Below are 13,416 nucleotides of genomic sequence, written 5' to 3'. Positions count from 1 at the left end.
TTTTACTTTACTACGAGCATAAAGTGAGTGTCTTCTTTGGCTGGGGCTTATATATCGTGTCATAATGGCCGAGAGGTCTAAGGCGCCAGACTCAAGGAAAACCTTGCCCAGTGATACCGGTTGAACGAGGCTTCTGGTCCACGTAAGTGGGCGTGGGTTCGAATCCCACTTCTGACAAACTTTTTCTTACTTTACTACCAGCATAAAGTCAGTGTCTTTTTTGCTGGGGCTTATATATCGTGTCAGCATGGCCGAGTGGTGTAAGGCGCCAGACTCAAGGGTAACCTTGCCCCGTGATACGGGTTGAACGAGGCTTCTTGTCCACGTATGTGTGCGTGGGTTGGAATCCCACTTCTGACAAACTTATTTACTTTACTACCAGCATAAAGTCAGTGTCTTTTTTGCTGGGGCTAATATATCGTGTCAGCATGGCCGAGTGGTGTAAGGCGCCAGACTCAAGGGAAACCTTGCCCAGTGATACGGGTTGAACGAGGCCTCTGGTCCACGAATGTGGGTGTGGGTTCAAATCCCACTTCAGACAAACTCTTTTTTTACTTTACTACGAGCATAAAATCAGTGTCTTCTTTTGCTGAGGCTGATATATCGTGTCAGAATGGCCGAGTGGTCTAAGGCGCCAGACTCAAGTAAACCTTGCCCAGTGATAAGTGTGTAACGAGGCTTGTGGTCCACGTATGTGTGCGTGGGTTCGTATCCCACTTCTGACAAACTTTTTTTACTTTACTACCAGAACAAAGTCAGTGTCTCCTTTAGCTGGGCTGAAATATCGTGTCAGAATGGCCGAGTGGTCTTAGGCGCCAAAATTAAGGGAAACCTTGCCCTGTGATACGGGTTGACCGAGGCTTCTGGTCCACGTATGTGGGCGTGGGTTCGAATCCCAATTCTGGCAAACTCTTTTTTACTTTACTACCAGCATAAAGTCAGTGTCTTCTTTTGCTGGGGCTGAAACATCGTGTCAGAAGGGCCGAGTGGTCTAAAGCACCAGACTCAAGAGAAACCTTGCCCAGTGATACGGGTTGAACGAGGCTTCTGGTCCACGTATGTGGGCGTGGGTTCGAATCCCACTTCTGACAAACTTTTTTTTACTTTACTAGCAGTACAAAGTCAGTGTCTCCTTTTGCTGGGCTGATATATTGTGTCAGAATGGATGAGTGATCGAAGCCGCCAGACTTAAGGGAAACCTTGCACAGTGATACGGGTTGAACGAGGCTTCTGGTCCACGTATGTCGGCTTGGGTTCAAATCGCACTTCTGACACTCTTTTTGTTACTTTACTACCAGTATAAAGTCAGTGTCTTTCTTTTGCTGGTGCTGATATATCGAGTCAGAAGAGCCGAGTGGTCTAAGGCGCCAGACTTAAGGAAAACCTTGCCTAGTGATACGGGTTCAAGGAGGCTTCTGGTCCACGTATGTGGGCATGGGTTCGAATCCCACTTCTGACAAACTTTTTTTACTTTACTACCGGCACAAAGTCAGTGTCCCCTTTTGCTGGGGCTGAAATATTGTGTCAGAATGGCCGAGTGGTTTAAGGCGCCAGACTCAAGGGAAACCTTTCTCAGTGATATGGCTTGAACGAGGCTTCTGGTCCACGTATGTGGGCGAGGGTTCGAATTCCACTTCTGACAAACTTTTTTTACTTTACTACCAGCACAAAGTCAGTGTCTTCTTTTACTGAGGCTAATATATCGTGTCAGAATGGCCGAGTGGTCTAAGGCGCCCGACTCAAGGGGAACCTTGCCCAGTGATATGGGTTGAATGAGGCTTCTGGTGCACGTGTGTGTGCGTGGGTTCGAATCTCACTTCTGACAAACTTTTTTTACTTTACTACCAGAACAAAGTCAGTGTCCCCTTTTGCTGGGCTGGAATATCGTGTCAGAATGGCATAGTGGTCTTAGGCGCCAGACTTAAGGGAAACCTTGCCCTGTGATACGGGTTGAACGAGGCTTCTAGTCCACGAATGTGGGTGAGGGTTCGAATCCCACTTCTGACAAACTCTGTTTTACTTTACTACCAGCATAAAGTCAGTGTCTTCTTTTGCTGGTGCTAAAACATCATGTCAGAAGGGCCGAGTGGTCTAAAGCACCAGACTCAAGAGAAACCTTGCCCAGTGATACGGGTTGAACTAAGCTTCTGGTCCACGTATGTGGGCGTGGGTTCGATTCCCAATTCTGACAAACTCTGTTTTTTATTTTTCTACCAGAACAAAGTCAGTGTCTTCTTTTGCTGGGCTGAAATATTGTGTCAGAATGGCCGAGTGGTCGAAGGCGCCAGACTTAAGGGAAACCTTGCCCAGTGATGCCTGTTGAACGAGGCTTCTGGTCCACGTATGTGGGCGTTAGTTCAAATCCCACTTCTGACAATCTCTTTTTTACTTTACTACCATCACAAAGTCAGTATCTCTTTTTGCGGGGCTGAAACATCGTGTCAGAATGGCCGTGTGGTCGAAGGCGCCAGACTTAACGGAAACCTCGCCCTGTGATACGGATTGAACGAGGCTTCTGGTCCACGTATGTGGACGTGGCTTCAGATCCCACTTCAGACAAACTCTTTTTTTTTACTTAACTACGAGCATAAAGTGAGTGTCTTTTTTGGCTGGGGCTTATATATCGTGTCATAATGGCCGAGAGGTCTAAGGCGCCAGACTCAAGGAAAACCTGGCCCAGTGATACCGGTTGAACGAGGCTTCAGGTCCACGTAAGTGGACGTGGGTTTGAATCCCACTTCTGAAAAACTTTTTCTTACTTTACTACCAGCATAAAGTCAGTGTCTTTTTTGCTGGGGCTAATATATCGTGTCAGCATGGCCGAGTGGTGTAAGGCGCCAGACTCAAGGGTAACCTTGCCCCGTGATACGGATTGAATGAGGCTTCTTGTCCACGTATGTGTGCGTGGGTTCGAATCCCACTTCTGACGAACTTTTTTTACTTTACTACCAGCATAAAGTCAGTGTTTTTTTGCTGGGGCTAATATATCGTGTCAGCATGGCCGAGAGGTGTAAGGCGCCAGACTCAAGGGAAACCTTGCCCAGTGATACGGGTTGAACGAGGCCTCTGGTCCACGTATGTGGGCGTGGGTTCAAATCCCACTTCTGACAAACCCTTCTTTTTACTTTAAAACCAGCAGAAAGTCAGTGTCTCCTTTTGGTGGGGCTGAAATATCGTGTAATAAATGCCGAGTGGTCTAAGGCGCCAGACTCAAGGGAAACCTTGCCCTGTGATACGGGTTGAACGAGGCTTCTGGTCCACGTATGTGGGTGTGGGTTCGAATCCCACATCTGACAAACTTTTGTTTACTTTACTACCAGAACAAAGTCAGTGTCTCCTTTTGCTGTGCAGAAATGGTGTGTCTGAATGGCCGAGTGGTCGAAGGCGCCAGAATTAAGGGAAACCTTGCCCAGTGATACGGGCTGAACGAGGCTTCTGGTTCACGTATGTGGGCGTTGGTTCAAATCCCACTGCTGACAAACGTTTTTTTACTTTACTACCAGCACAAAGTCAGTGTCTTCTTTTGCTGGGGCTGAAATATCGTGTCAGAATGGCCGACTGGTTTAAGGCGCCAGACGCAAGGAAAACGTTACCCAGTGGTACGTCTTGAACGAGGCTTCTGGTTCACGTATGTGGGCGTGGGTTCAAATCCCACTTCTGACAAACTCTTTTTTTTAACTTTATTACCACCACAATGTCAGTGTCTTTTTTTTTGAGGCTGAAATATCATGTCAGAATTGCCGAGTGTTCTAAGGCGCCAGACCTAAGGGAAACTTTGCCCAGTGATACGGGTTGAACGAGGCTTCTGGTACACGTATGTGGGCGTGGGTTCAAATCCCACTTCTGACTCTCTTTTTGTTACTTTACTACCAGTATAAAGTCAGTGTCTTTCTTTTTCTGGTGCTGATATATCGAGTCAGAATGGCCGAGTAGTCAAGACGCCAGACTCAAGGGAAAGCTTGCAAGTGATACGGGTTGAGCGAAGCTTCTGGTCCACGTATGTGGTGCGGGTTCGAATCCCACTTCTGACAAACTTTTTTTTACTTTGCTTCCAGAACAAAGTCAGTGTCTCCTTTTGCTGGGCTGATATATCGTGTCACAATGGCCGAGTGGTCGAAGGCGCCAGACTCAAGAGAAGCCTTGACAGTGATACGGGTTGATAGAGGCTTCTCGTCCACGTATGTGGGCATGGGTTCGATTCCCACTTCTGACAAACTTTTTTTTTACTTTACTACCAGCACAAAGTCAGTGTCTTCTTTTGCTAGGGCTGATAAATCGTATCAGAATGGCCGAGTGGTTGAAGGCGCCAGACTCAAGGGAAACCTTCCCCAGTGATATAAATTGAACAAGGCTTCTGGTCCACGTATGTGTGCATGGGTTCGAATCCCACTTCTGACAATTTTTTTTTACTTTACTACCAGAACAAAGTCAGTGTCTCCTTTTGCTGGGCTGATATATCGTGTCAGAATGGCCGAGTGGTCGAAGGCACCAGACTTAAGGGAAGCCTTGCCCAGTGATACGGGTTGAACGAGGCTTACGGTCCACGTATGCGGGCGTGGGTTCGAATCCCACTTCTGACAAACTTTTTTTTGATCTACTACCAGAACAAAGTCAGTGTCTCCTTTTTCTCGGCAGGAATATCGTGTCAGAATGGCCGAGTGGTCGAAGGTGCCAGATTTAAGGGAAACCTTGCCCAGTGATACTTGTTGAACGAGGCTTCTGGTCCACGTATGTGGGCGTGGGTTCAAATCCCACTTCTGTCAAACCCTTCTTTTTACTTTACTACCAGCAGAAAGTCAGTGTCTTCTTTGGCTGGGGCTTATATATTGTGTCATAATGGCCGAGTTTTCTAAGGCGCCAGACTCAAGGAAAACCTTGCCCAGTAATACGGGTTTAACGAGGCTTCTCGTCCACGTATGTGGGCGTGGGTTCGAATCCCACTTCTGACAAACTTTTTTTACTTTACTACCATAACAAAGTCAGTGTCTTTTTTGCTGGGGCTAATATATCGTGTCAGCATGGCCGAGTGGTGTAAGGCGCCAGACTCAAGGGTAACCTTGCCCAGTGATAGGGGTTGAACGAGGCTTCTGGTCCACGTATGTGGGCGTGGGTTTGATGCGCACTTCTGACAAACTTCGTTTTTTACTTTACTACGAGCATAAAGTCAGTGTCTTCTTTTGTTGGGGCTAATATATCGTGTCCGAAAACCGAGTGGTCTAAGGGGCCAGACTCAAGGAAAACCTTGCCCAGTGATACGGGTTTAACGAGGCTTCTGGTCCACGTATGTGGGCGTGGGTTCAAATCCCACTTCTGACTCTCTCTTTGTTACTTTACTACCAGTATAAAGTCAGTGTCTTTCTTTTTCTGGTGCTGGTATATCGAGTCAGAATGGCCCAGTAGTCAAGACGCCAGACTCAAGGGAAAGCTTGCATAGTGATACGGGTTGAACGAAGCTTCTGGTCCACGTATGTGGTGTGGGTTCGAATTCCACTTCTGACAAACTTTTTTTTACTTTACTACCAGAACAAAGTCAATGTCTCCTTCTGCTCGGCTGAAATTTTGTGTCAGAATGGCCAAGTGGTTGAAGGCGCCAGACTTAAGGAAAACCTTGCCTAGTGATACGGGTTCAAGGAGGCTTCTGGTCCACGTATGTGGGCATGGGTTCGAATCCCACTTCTGACAAACTTTTTTTACTTTACTACCGGCACAAAGTCAGTGTCTCCTTTTGCTGGGGCTGAAATATCGTGTCAGAATGGCCGAGTGGTTTAAGGCGCCAGACTCAAGGGAAACCTTTCTCAGTGATATGGCTTGAACGAGGCTTCTGGTCCACGTATGTGTGCGTGGGTTCGAATCTCACTTCTGAGAAACTTTTTTTACATTACTACCAGAACAAAGTCAGTGTCTCCTTTTGCTGGGCTGAAATATCGTGTTAGAATGGCCGAGTCGTCTTAGGCGCCAGACTTAAGGAAAACCTTGCCCTGTGATACGGGTTGAACGAGGCTTCTGGTCCACGTATGTGGGCATGTGTTCGAATCCCACTTCTGACAAACTCTTTTTTACTTTACTACCAGCACAAAGTCAATGTCTTCTTTTGCTGGGGCTAAAATATTGTGTCAGAAGGGCCGAGTGGTGTAAGGCACCAGACTCAAGAGAAACCTTGCCCAGTTATACGGGTTGAACGAGGCTTTTGGTCCACGTATGTGTGCGCGGGTTCGAATCCCAATTCCGAGAAACTTTTTTTACTTTACCACCTGAACAAAGTCAGTGTCTCCTTTTGCTGGTCTGAAATATCGTGTCAGAATGGCCGAGTGGTCTAAGGCGCCAGACTTAAGGGAAACCTTGCCCTGTGATACGAGTGGAACGAGGCTTCTGGTCCACGTATGTGGGCGTGGGTTCGAATCCCACTTCTGGCAAACTCTTTTTTACTTTACTACCAGCATAAACTCAGTGTCTTCTATTGCTGGGGCTAAAACACCGTGTCAGAAGGGCCGAGTGGTCTAAAGCACCAGACTCAAGAGAAACCTTGCCCAGTGATACGGGTTGAACCAGGCTTCTGGTCCACGTATGTGGGCATGGGTTCGATTCCCAATTCTGACAAACTGTTTTTTACTTTTCTACCAGAACAAAGTCAGTGTCTTCTTTTGCTGGGCTGAAATATTGTGTCAAAATGGCCGAGTGGTCGAAGGCGCCAGACTTATGGGATACCTTGCCCAGTGATCCCTGTTGAACGAGGCTTCTGGTCCAAGTATGTGGGCGTGGGTTGAAATCCCACTTCTGACAATCTCTTTTTTTTACTTTACTACCATCACAAAGTCAGTATCTCGTTTTGTGGGGCTGAAACATCGTGTCAGAATGGCCGTGTGGTCAAAGGCGCCAGACTTAACGGAAACCTCGCCCTGTGATACGGATTGAACGAGGCTTCTGGTCCACGTATGTGGACGTGGCTTCAGATCCCACTTCAGACAAACTCTTTTTTTTACTTAACTACGAGCATAAAGTGAGTGTCTTCTTTGGCTGGGGCTTATATATCGTGTCATAATGGCCGAGAGGTCTAAGGCGCCAGACTCAAGGAAAACCTTGCCTAGTGATACCGGTTGAACGAGGCTTCTCGTCCACGTAAGTGGGCGTGGGTTCAAATCCCACTTCTGAAAAACTTTTTCTTACTTTACTACCAGCATAAAGTCAGTGTCTTTTTTGCTGGGGCTAATATATCGTGTCAGCATGGCCGAGTGGTGTAAGGCGCCAGACTAAAGGGTAACCTTGCCCCGTGATACGGGTTGAACGAGGCTTCTTGTCCACGTTTGTGTGCGTGGGTTAGAATCCCACTTCTGACAAACTTTTTTTACTTTACTACCAGCATAAAGTCAGTGTCTTTTTTGCTGGGGCTAATATATCGTGTCAGCATGGCCGAGTGGTGTAAGGCGCCAGACTCAAGGGAAACCTTGCCCAGTGATACGGGTTAAACGAGGCCTCTGGTCCACGTATGTGGGTGTGGGTTCAAATCCCACTTCAGACAAACTCTTTTTTTTTACTTTACTACGAGCATAAAATCAGTGTCTTCTTTTGCTGGGGCTGATATATCGTGTCAGAATGGCCGAGTGGTCTAAGGCGCCAGACTCAAGTAAACCTTGCCCAGTGATAAGTGTGTAACGAGGCTGGTGGTCCACGTATGTGTGCGTGGGTTCGTATCGCACTTCTGACAAACTTTTTTTACTTTACTACCAGAACAAAGTCAGTGTCTCCTTTTGCTGGGCTGAAATATCGTGTCAGAATGGCCGAGTGGTCTTAGGCGCCAAAATTAAGGGAAACCTTGCCCTGTGATACGGGTTGACCGAGGCTTCTGGTCCACGTATGTGGGCGTGGGTTCGAATCCCAATTCTGGCAAACTCTTTTTTACTTTACTACCAGCATAAAGTCAGTGTCTTCTTTTGCTGGGGCTGAAACATCGTGTCAGAAGGGCCGAGTGGTCTAAAGCACCAGACTCAAGAGAAACCTTGCCCAGTGATACGGGTTGAACGAGGCTTCTGGTCCACGTATGTGGGCGTGGGTTCGAATCCCACTTCTGACAAACTTTTTTTTTACTTTACTAGCAGTACGAAGTCAGTGTCTCCTTTTGCTGGGCTGATATATTGTGTCAGAATGGCCGAGTGATCGAAGGCGCCAGACTTAAGGGAAACCTTGCCCAGTGATACGGGTTGAACGAGGCTTCTGGTCCTCGTATGTCGGCGTGGGTTCAAATCGCACTTCTGACACTCTTTTTGTTACTTTACTACCAGTATAAAGTCAGTGTCTTCTTTTACTGAGGCTAATATATCGTGTCAGAATGGCCAAGTGGTCTAAGGCGCCCGACTCAAGGGGAACCTTGCCCAGTGATATGGGTTGAATGAAGCTTCTGTTCCACGTGTGTGTGCGTGGGTTCGAATCTCACTTCTGACAAACTTTTTTTACTTTACTACCAGAACAAAGTCAGTGTCTCCTTTTGCTGGGCTGGAATATCGTGTCAGAATGGCCGAGTGGTCTTAGGCGCCAGACTTAAGGGAAACCTTGCCCAGTGATACGGGTTGAACGAGGCTTCTGGTCCTCGTATGTCGGCGTGGGTTCAAATCGCACTTCCGACACTCTTTTTGTTACTTTACTACCAGTATAAAGTCAGTGTCTTCTTTTACTGAGGCTAATATATCGTGTCAGAATGGCCAAGTGGTCTAAGGCGCCCGACTCAAGGGGAACCTTGCCCAGTGATATGGGTTGAATGAAGCTTCTGTTCCACGTGTGTGTGCGTGGGTTCGAATCTCACTTCTGACAAACTTTTTTTACTTTACTACCAGAACAAAGTCAGTGTCTCCTTTTGCTGGGCTGGAATATCGTGTCAGAATGGCCGAGTGGTCTTAGGCGCCAGACTTAAGGGAAACCTTGCCCTGTGATACGGGTTGAACGAGGCTTCTGGTCCACGTATGTGGGTGAGGGTTCGAATCCCACTTCTGACAAACTCTGTTTTACTTTACTACCAGCATAAAGTCAGTGTCTTCTTTTGCTGGTGCTAAAACATCGTGTCAGAAGGGCCGAGTGGTCTAAAGCACCAGACTCAAGAGAAACCTTGCCCAGTGATACGGGTTGAACTAAGCTTCTGGTCCACGTATGTGGGCGTGGGTTCGATTCCCAATTCTGACAAACTCTGTTTTTTTATTTTTCTACCAGAACAAAGTCAGTGTCTTCTTTTGCTGGGCTGAAATATTGTGTCAGAATGGCCGAGTGGTCGAAGGCGCCAGACTTAAGGGAAACCTTGCCCAGTGATGCCTGTTGAACGAGGCTTCTGGTCCACGTATGTGGGCGTTTGTTCAAATCCCACTTCTGACAATCTCTTTTTTTTTGCTTTACTATCATCACAAAGTCAGTATCTCGTTTTGCGGGGCTGAAACATCGTGTCAGAATGGCCGTGTGGTCGAAGGCGCCAGACTTAACGGAAACCTCGCCCTGTGATACGGATTGAACGAGGCTTCTGGTCCACGTATGTGGACGTGGCTTCAGATCCCACTTCAGACAAACTCTTTTTTTTACTTAACTACGAGCATAAAGTGAGTGTCTTCTTTGGCTGGGGCTTATATATCGTGTCATAATGGCCGAGAGGTCTAAGGCGCCAGACTCAAGGAAAACCTTGCCCAGTGATACCGGTTGAACGAGGCTTCTTGTCCACGTATGTGTGCGTGGGTTAGAATCCCACTTCTGACAAACTTTTTTTACTTTACTACCAGCATAAAGTCAGTGTCTTTTTTGCTGGGGCTAATATATCGTGTCAGCATGGCCGAGTGGTGTAAGGCGCCAGACTCAAGGGAAACCTTGCCCAGTGATACGGGTTAAACGAGGCCTCTTGTCCACGTATGTGGGTGTGGGTTCAAATCCCACTTCAGACAAACTCTTTTTTTTACTTTACTACGAGCATAAAATCAGTGTCTTCTTTTGCTGGGGCTGATATATCGTGTCAGAATGGCCGAGTGGTCTAAGGCGCCAGACTCAAGTAAACCTTGCCCAGTGATAAGTGTGTAACGAGGCTGGTGGTCCACGTATGTGTGCGTGGGTTCGTATCCCACTTCTGACAAACTTTTTTTACTTTACTACCAGAACAAAGTCAGTGTCTCCTTTTGCTGGGCTGAAATATCGTGTCAGAATGGCCGAGTGGTCTTAGGCGCCAAAATTAAGGGAAACCTTGCCCTGTGATACGGGTTGACCGAGGCTTCTGGTCCACGTATGTGGGCGTGGGTTCGAATCCCAATTCTGGCAAACTCTTTTTTACTTTACTACCAGCATAAAGTCAGTGTCTTCTTTTGCTGGGGCAGAAACATTGTGTCAGAAGGGCCGAGTGGTCTAAAGCACCAGACTCAAGAGAAACCTTGCCCAGTGATACGGGTTGAACGAGGCTTCTGGTCCACGTATGTGGGCGTGGGTTCGAATCCCACTTCTGACAAACTTTTTTTTTACTTTACTAGCAGTACAAAGTCAGTGTCTCCTTTTGCTGGGCTGATATATTGTGTCAGAATGGCCGAGTGATCGAAGGCGCCAGACTTAAGGGAAACCTTGCCCAGTGATACGGGTTGAACGAGGCTTCTGGTCCACGTATGTCGGCGTGGGTTCAAATCGCACTTCTGACAGACTCTATTTTTTTTACTTTAATACCAGCACAAAGTCAGTGTCTCCTTTTGCTGGGCTGAAATATTGTGTCAGATTGGCGAAGTGGTCTAAGGCGCTAGACTTAAGGGAAACCTTGCGCAGTGATACGGGTTGAACGAGGCTTCTGCTCCACGTATATGGGCGTGAATTTGAATCCTACTTCTGACAAACTCTTTTTACTTTACTACCAGAACAAAGTCAGTGTCTCCTTTTGCTGGGCTGGAATATCGTGTCAGAATGGCCGAGTGGTCTTAGGCGCCAGACTTAAGGGAAACCTTGCCCTGTGATACGGGTTGAACGAGGCTTCTGGTCCACGTATGTGGGTGAGGGTTCGAATCCCACTTCTGACAAACTCTGTTTTACTTTACTACCAGCATAAAGTCAGTGTCTTCTTTTGCTGGTGCTAAAACATCGTGTCAGAAGGGCCGAGTGGTCTAAAGCACCAGACTCAAGAGAAACCTTGCCCAGTGATACGGGTTGAACTAAGCTTCTGGTCCACGTATGTGGGCGTGGGTTCGATTCCCAATTCTGACAAACTCTGTTTTTTATTTTTTTACCAGAACAAAGTCAGTGTCTTCTTTTTCTGGGCTGAAATATTGTGTCAGAATGGCCGAGTGGTCGAAGGCGCCAGACTTAAGGGAAACCTTGCCCAGTGATGCCTGTTGAACGAGGCTTCTGGTCCACGTATGTGGGCGTAAGTTCAAATCCCACTTCTGACAATCTCTTTTTTTGCTTTACTATCATCACAAAGTCAGTATCTCGTTTTGCGGGGCTGAAACATCGTGTCAGAATGGCCGTGTGGTCGAAGTCGCCAGACTTAACGGAAACCTCGCCCTGTGATACGGATTGAACGAGGCTTCTGGTCCACGTATGTGGACGTGGCTTCAGATCCCACTTCAGACAAACTCTTTTTTTTACTTAACTACGAGCATAAAGTGAGTGTCTTCTTTGGCTGGGGCTTATATATCGTGTCATAATGGCCGAGAGGTCTAAGGCGCCAGACTCAAGGAAAACCTTGCCCAGTGATACCGGTTGAACGAGGCTTCTGGTCCACGTAAGTGGGCGTGGGTTCAAATCGCACTTCTGAAAAACTTTTTCTTACTTTACTACCAGCATAAAGTCAGTGTCTTTTTTGCTGGGGCTAATATATCGTGTCAGCATGGCCGAGTGGTGTAAGGCGCCAGACTCAAGGGTAACCTTGCCCCGTGATACGGGTTGAACGAGGCTTCTTGTCCACGTATGTGTGCGTGGGTTAGAATCCCACTTCTGACAAACTTTTTTTACTTTACTACCAGCATAAAGTCAGTGTCTTTTTTGCTGGGGCTAATATATCGGTTCAGCATGGCCGAGTGGTGTAAGGCGCCAGACTCAAGGGAAACCTTGCCCAGTGATACGGGTTAAACGAGGCCTCTTGTCCACGTATGTGGGTGTGGGTTCAAATCCCACTTCAGACAAACTCTTTTTTTTACTTTACTACGAGCATAAAATCAGTGTCTTCTTTTGCTGGGGCTGATATATCGTGTCAGAATGGCCGAGTGGTCTAAGGCGCCAGACTCAAGTAAACCTTGCCCAGTGATAAGTGTGTAACCAGGCTGGTGGTCCACGTATGTGTGCGTGGGTTCGTATCCAACTTCTGACAAACTTTTTTTACTTTACTACCAGAAAAAAGTCAGTGTCTCCTTTTGCTGGGGCTAATATATCGTGTCAGAATGGCCGAGTGGTCTTAGGCGCCAAAATTAAGGGAAACCTTGCCCTGTGATACGGGTTGACCGAGGCTTCTGGTCCACGTATGTGGGCGTGGGTTCGAATCCCAATTCTGGCAAACTCTTTTTTACTTTACTACGAGCATAATGTCAGTGTCTTCTTTTGCTGGGGTTGATATATTGTGTCAGATATGCCGAGTGGTCCAAGGCGCAAGACTCAAGGGAAACTTTGCCCAGTGATACGTCTTGAACGAGGCTTCTGGTCCACGTATGACGGCGTGGGTTCAAATCCCACTTCTGACAAACTTTTTTTACTTTACTACCAGAACAAAGTCAGTGTCTCCTTTTGCTGGGCTTAAGTATCATGGCAGAATGGCCGAGTGGTCAAAGGCGCCAGACTTAAGGGATACCTTGCCCAGAGATACGGGTTGAACGAGACTTCTGGTCCACGTATGTGGGCGTGGGTTCAAATCCCACTTCTGACAGACTCTATTTTTTTTACTTTAATACCAGCACAAAGTCAGTGTCTCCTTTTGCTGGGCTAAAATATTGTGTCAGAATGGCGGAGTGGTCTAAGGCGCTAGACTTAAGGGAAACCTTGCGCAGTGATACGGGTTGAACGAGGCTTCTGCTCCACGTATATGGGCGTGAATTTGAATCCTACTTCTGACAAACTTTTTTTACTTTATTACCAGCACAAAGTCAGTGTCTCCTTTTGCTGGGCTGAAATATTGTGTCAGAATGGCCGAGTGGTCGAAGGCGCCAGACTTAAGAGAAACTTTGCCCAGTGATACGTGTTGAACGAGGCTTCTGGTTCACGTATGTGGGCGTGGGTTCAAATCCCACTGCTGACAAACGTTTTTTTACTTTACTACCAGCACAAAGTCAGTGTCTTCTTTTGCTGGGGCTGATAAATCGTATCAGAATGGCCGAGTGGTTGAAGGCGCCAGACTCAAGGGAAACCTTGCCCAGTGATATAAATTGAACAAGGCTTCTGGTCCACGTATGTGTGCATGGGTTCGAATCCCACTTCTGACAATTTTTTTTACTT

The 13,416-nt window shown here is 47.2% G+C and overlaps 17 non-coding genes across 17 annotated transcripts; all 17 read left to right on the top strand.

The window, feature by feature from the left end:
- The first annotated feature begins 58 nt into the window (after positions 1-58).
- On the top strand, positions 59-177 carry TRNAL-CAA (transfer RNA leucine (anticodon CAA)). The gene is made up of 2 exons: positions 59-96; positions 132-177. It is a non-coding gene; the product is annotated as a tRNA-Leu (tRNA).
- A 795-nt stretch (positions 178-972) lies between these two features.
- TRNAL-CAA (transfer RNA leucine (anticodon UAA)) lies at positions 973-1,091 on the top strand. Its single transcript has 2 exons — positions 973-1,010; positions 1,046-1,091. It is a non-coding gene; the product is annotated as a tRNA-Leu (tRNA).
- A 249-nt stretch (positions 1,092-1,340) lies between these two features.
- On the top strand, positions 1,341-1,459 carry TRNAL-UAA (transfer RNA leucine (anticodon UAA)). Its single transcript has 2 exons — positions 1,341-1,378; positions 1,414-1,459. It is a non-coding gene; the product is annotated as a tRNA-Leu (tRNA).
- A 64-nt stretch (positions 1,460-1,523) lies between these two features.
- On the top strand, positions 1,524-1,642 carry TRNAL-CAA (transfer RNA leucine (anticodon CAA)). The gene is made up of 2 exons: positions 1,524-1,561; positions 1,597-1,642. It is a non-coding gene; the product is annotated as a tRNA-Leu (tRNA).
- Positions 1,643-2,257: 615 nt separating this feature from the next.
- On the top strand, positions 2,258-2,376 carry TRNAL-UAA (transfer RNA leucine (anticodon UAA)). The gene is made up of 2 exons: positions 2,258-2,295; positions 2,331-2,376. It is a non-coding gene; the product is annotated as a tRNA-Leu (tRNA).
- Positions 2,377-2,991: 615 nt separating this feature from the next.
- Positions 2,992-3,110, top strand: TRNAL-CAA (transfer RNA leucine (anticodon CAA)). Its single transcript has 2 exons — positions 2,992-3,029; positions 3,065-3,110. It is a non-coding gene; the product is annotated as a tRNA-Leu (tRNA).
- Positions 3,111-4,644: 1,534 nt separating this feature from the next.
- On the top strand, positions 4,645-4,763 carry TRNAL-UAA (transfer RNA leucine (anticodon UAA)). Its single transcript has 2 exons — positions 4,645-4,682; positions 4,718-4,763. It is a non-coding gene; the product is annotated as a tRNA-Leu (tRNA).
- An 800-nt stretch (positions 4,764-5,563) lies between these two features.
- Positions 5,564-5,682, top strand: TRNAL-UAA (transfer RNA leucine (anticodon UAA)). Its single transcript has 2 exons — positions 5,564-5,601; positions 5,637-5,682. It is a non-coding gene; the product is annotated as a tRNA-Leu (tRNA).
- A 612-nt stretch (positions 5,683-6,294) lies between these two features.
- TRNAL-UAA (transfer RNA leucine (anticodon UAA)) lies at positions 6,295-6,413 on the top strand. The gene is made up of 2 exons: positions 6,295-6,332; positions 6,368-6,413. It is a non-coding gene; the product is annotated as a tRNA-Leu (tRNA).
- Positions 6,414-7,397: 984 nt separating this feature from the next.
- Positions 7,398-7,516, top strand: TRNAL-CAA (transfer RNA leucine (anticodon CAA)). Its single transcript has 2 exons — positions 7,398-7,435; positions 7,471-7,516. It is a non-coding gene; the product is annotated as a tRNA-Leu (tRNA).
- A 433-nt stretch (positions 7,517-7,949) lies between these two features.
- On the top strand, positions 7,950-8,068 carry TRNAL-CAA (transfer RNA leucine (anticodon CAA)). The gene is made up of 2 exons: positions 7,950-7,987; positions 8,023-8,068. It is a non-coding gene; the product is annotated as a tRNA-Leu (tRNA).
- Positions 8,069-8,865: 797 nt separating this feature from the next.
- Positions 8,866-8,984, top strand: TRNAL-UAA (transfer RNA leucine (anticodon UAA)). The gene is made up of 2 exons: positions 8,866-8,903; positions 8,939-8,984. It is a non-coding gene; the product is annotated as a tRNA-Leu (tRNA).
- Positions 8,985-10,340: 1,356 nt separating this feature from the next.
- TRNAL-CAA (transfer RNA leucine (anticodon CAA)) lies at positions 10,341-10,459 on the top strand. Its single transcript has 2 exons — positions 10,341-10,378; positions 10,414-10,459. It is a non-coding gene; the product is annotated as a tRNA-Leu (tRNA).
- A 434-nt stretch (positions 10,460-10,893) lies between these two features.
- On the top strand, positions 10,894-11,012 carry TRNAL-UAA (transfer RNA leucine (anticodon UAA)). The gene is made up of 2 exons: positions 10,894-10,931; positions 10,967-11,012. It is a non-coding gene; the product is annotated as a tRNA-Leu (tRNA).
- Positions 11,013-11,262: 250 nt separating this feature from the next.
- On the top strand, positions 11,263-11,381 carry TRNAL-UAA (transfer RNA leucine (anticodon UAA)). Its single transcript has 2 exons — positions 11,263-11,300; positions 11,336-11,381. It is a non-coding gene; the product is annotated as a tRNA-Leu (tRNA).
- Positions 11,382-12,731: 1,350 nt separating this feature from the next.
- On the top strand, positions 12,732-12,850 carry TRNAL-UAA (transfer RNA leucine (anticodon UAA)). Its single transcript has 2 exons — positions 12,732-12,769; positions 12,805-12,850. It is a non-coding gene; the product is annotated as a tRNA-Leu (tRNA).
- Positions 12,851-13,100: 250 nt separating this feature from the next.
- Positions 13,101-13,219, top strand: TRNAL-UAA (transfer RNA leucine (anticodon UAA)). The gene is made up of 2 exons: positions 13,101-13,138; positions 13,174-13,219. It is a non-coding gene; the product is annotated as a tRNA-Leu (tRNA).
- Positions 13,220-13,416: the final 197 nt, after the last annotated feature.

Source organism: Rhipicephalus microplus, chromosome 2 (genome assembly GCF_043290135.1).
Source record: "Rhipicephalus microplus isolate Deutch F79 chromosome 2, USDA_Rmic, whole genome shotgun sequence".
NCBI classification, from domain to species: Eukaryota; Metazoa; Arthropoda; class Arachnida; order Ixodida; family Ixodidae; genus Rhipicephalus; species Rhipicephalus microplus.
This window is presented reverse-complemented; position numbering and strand designations above follow the sequence as displayed.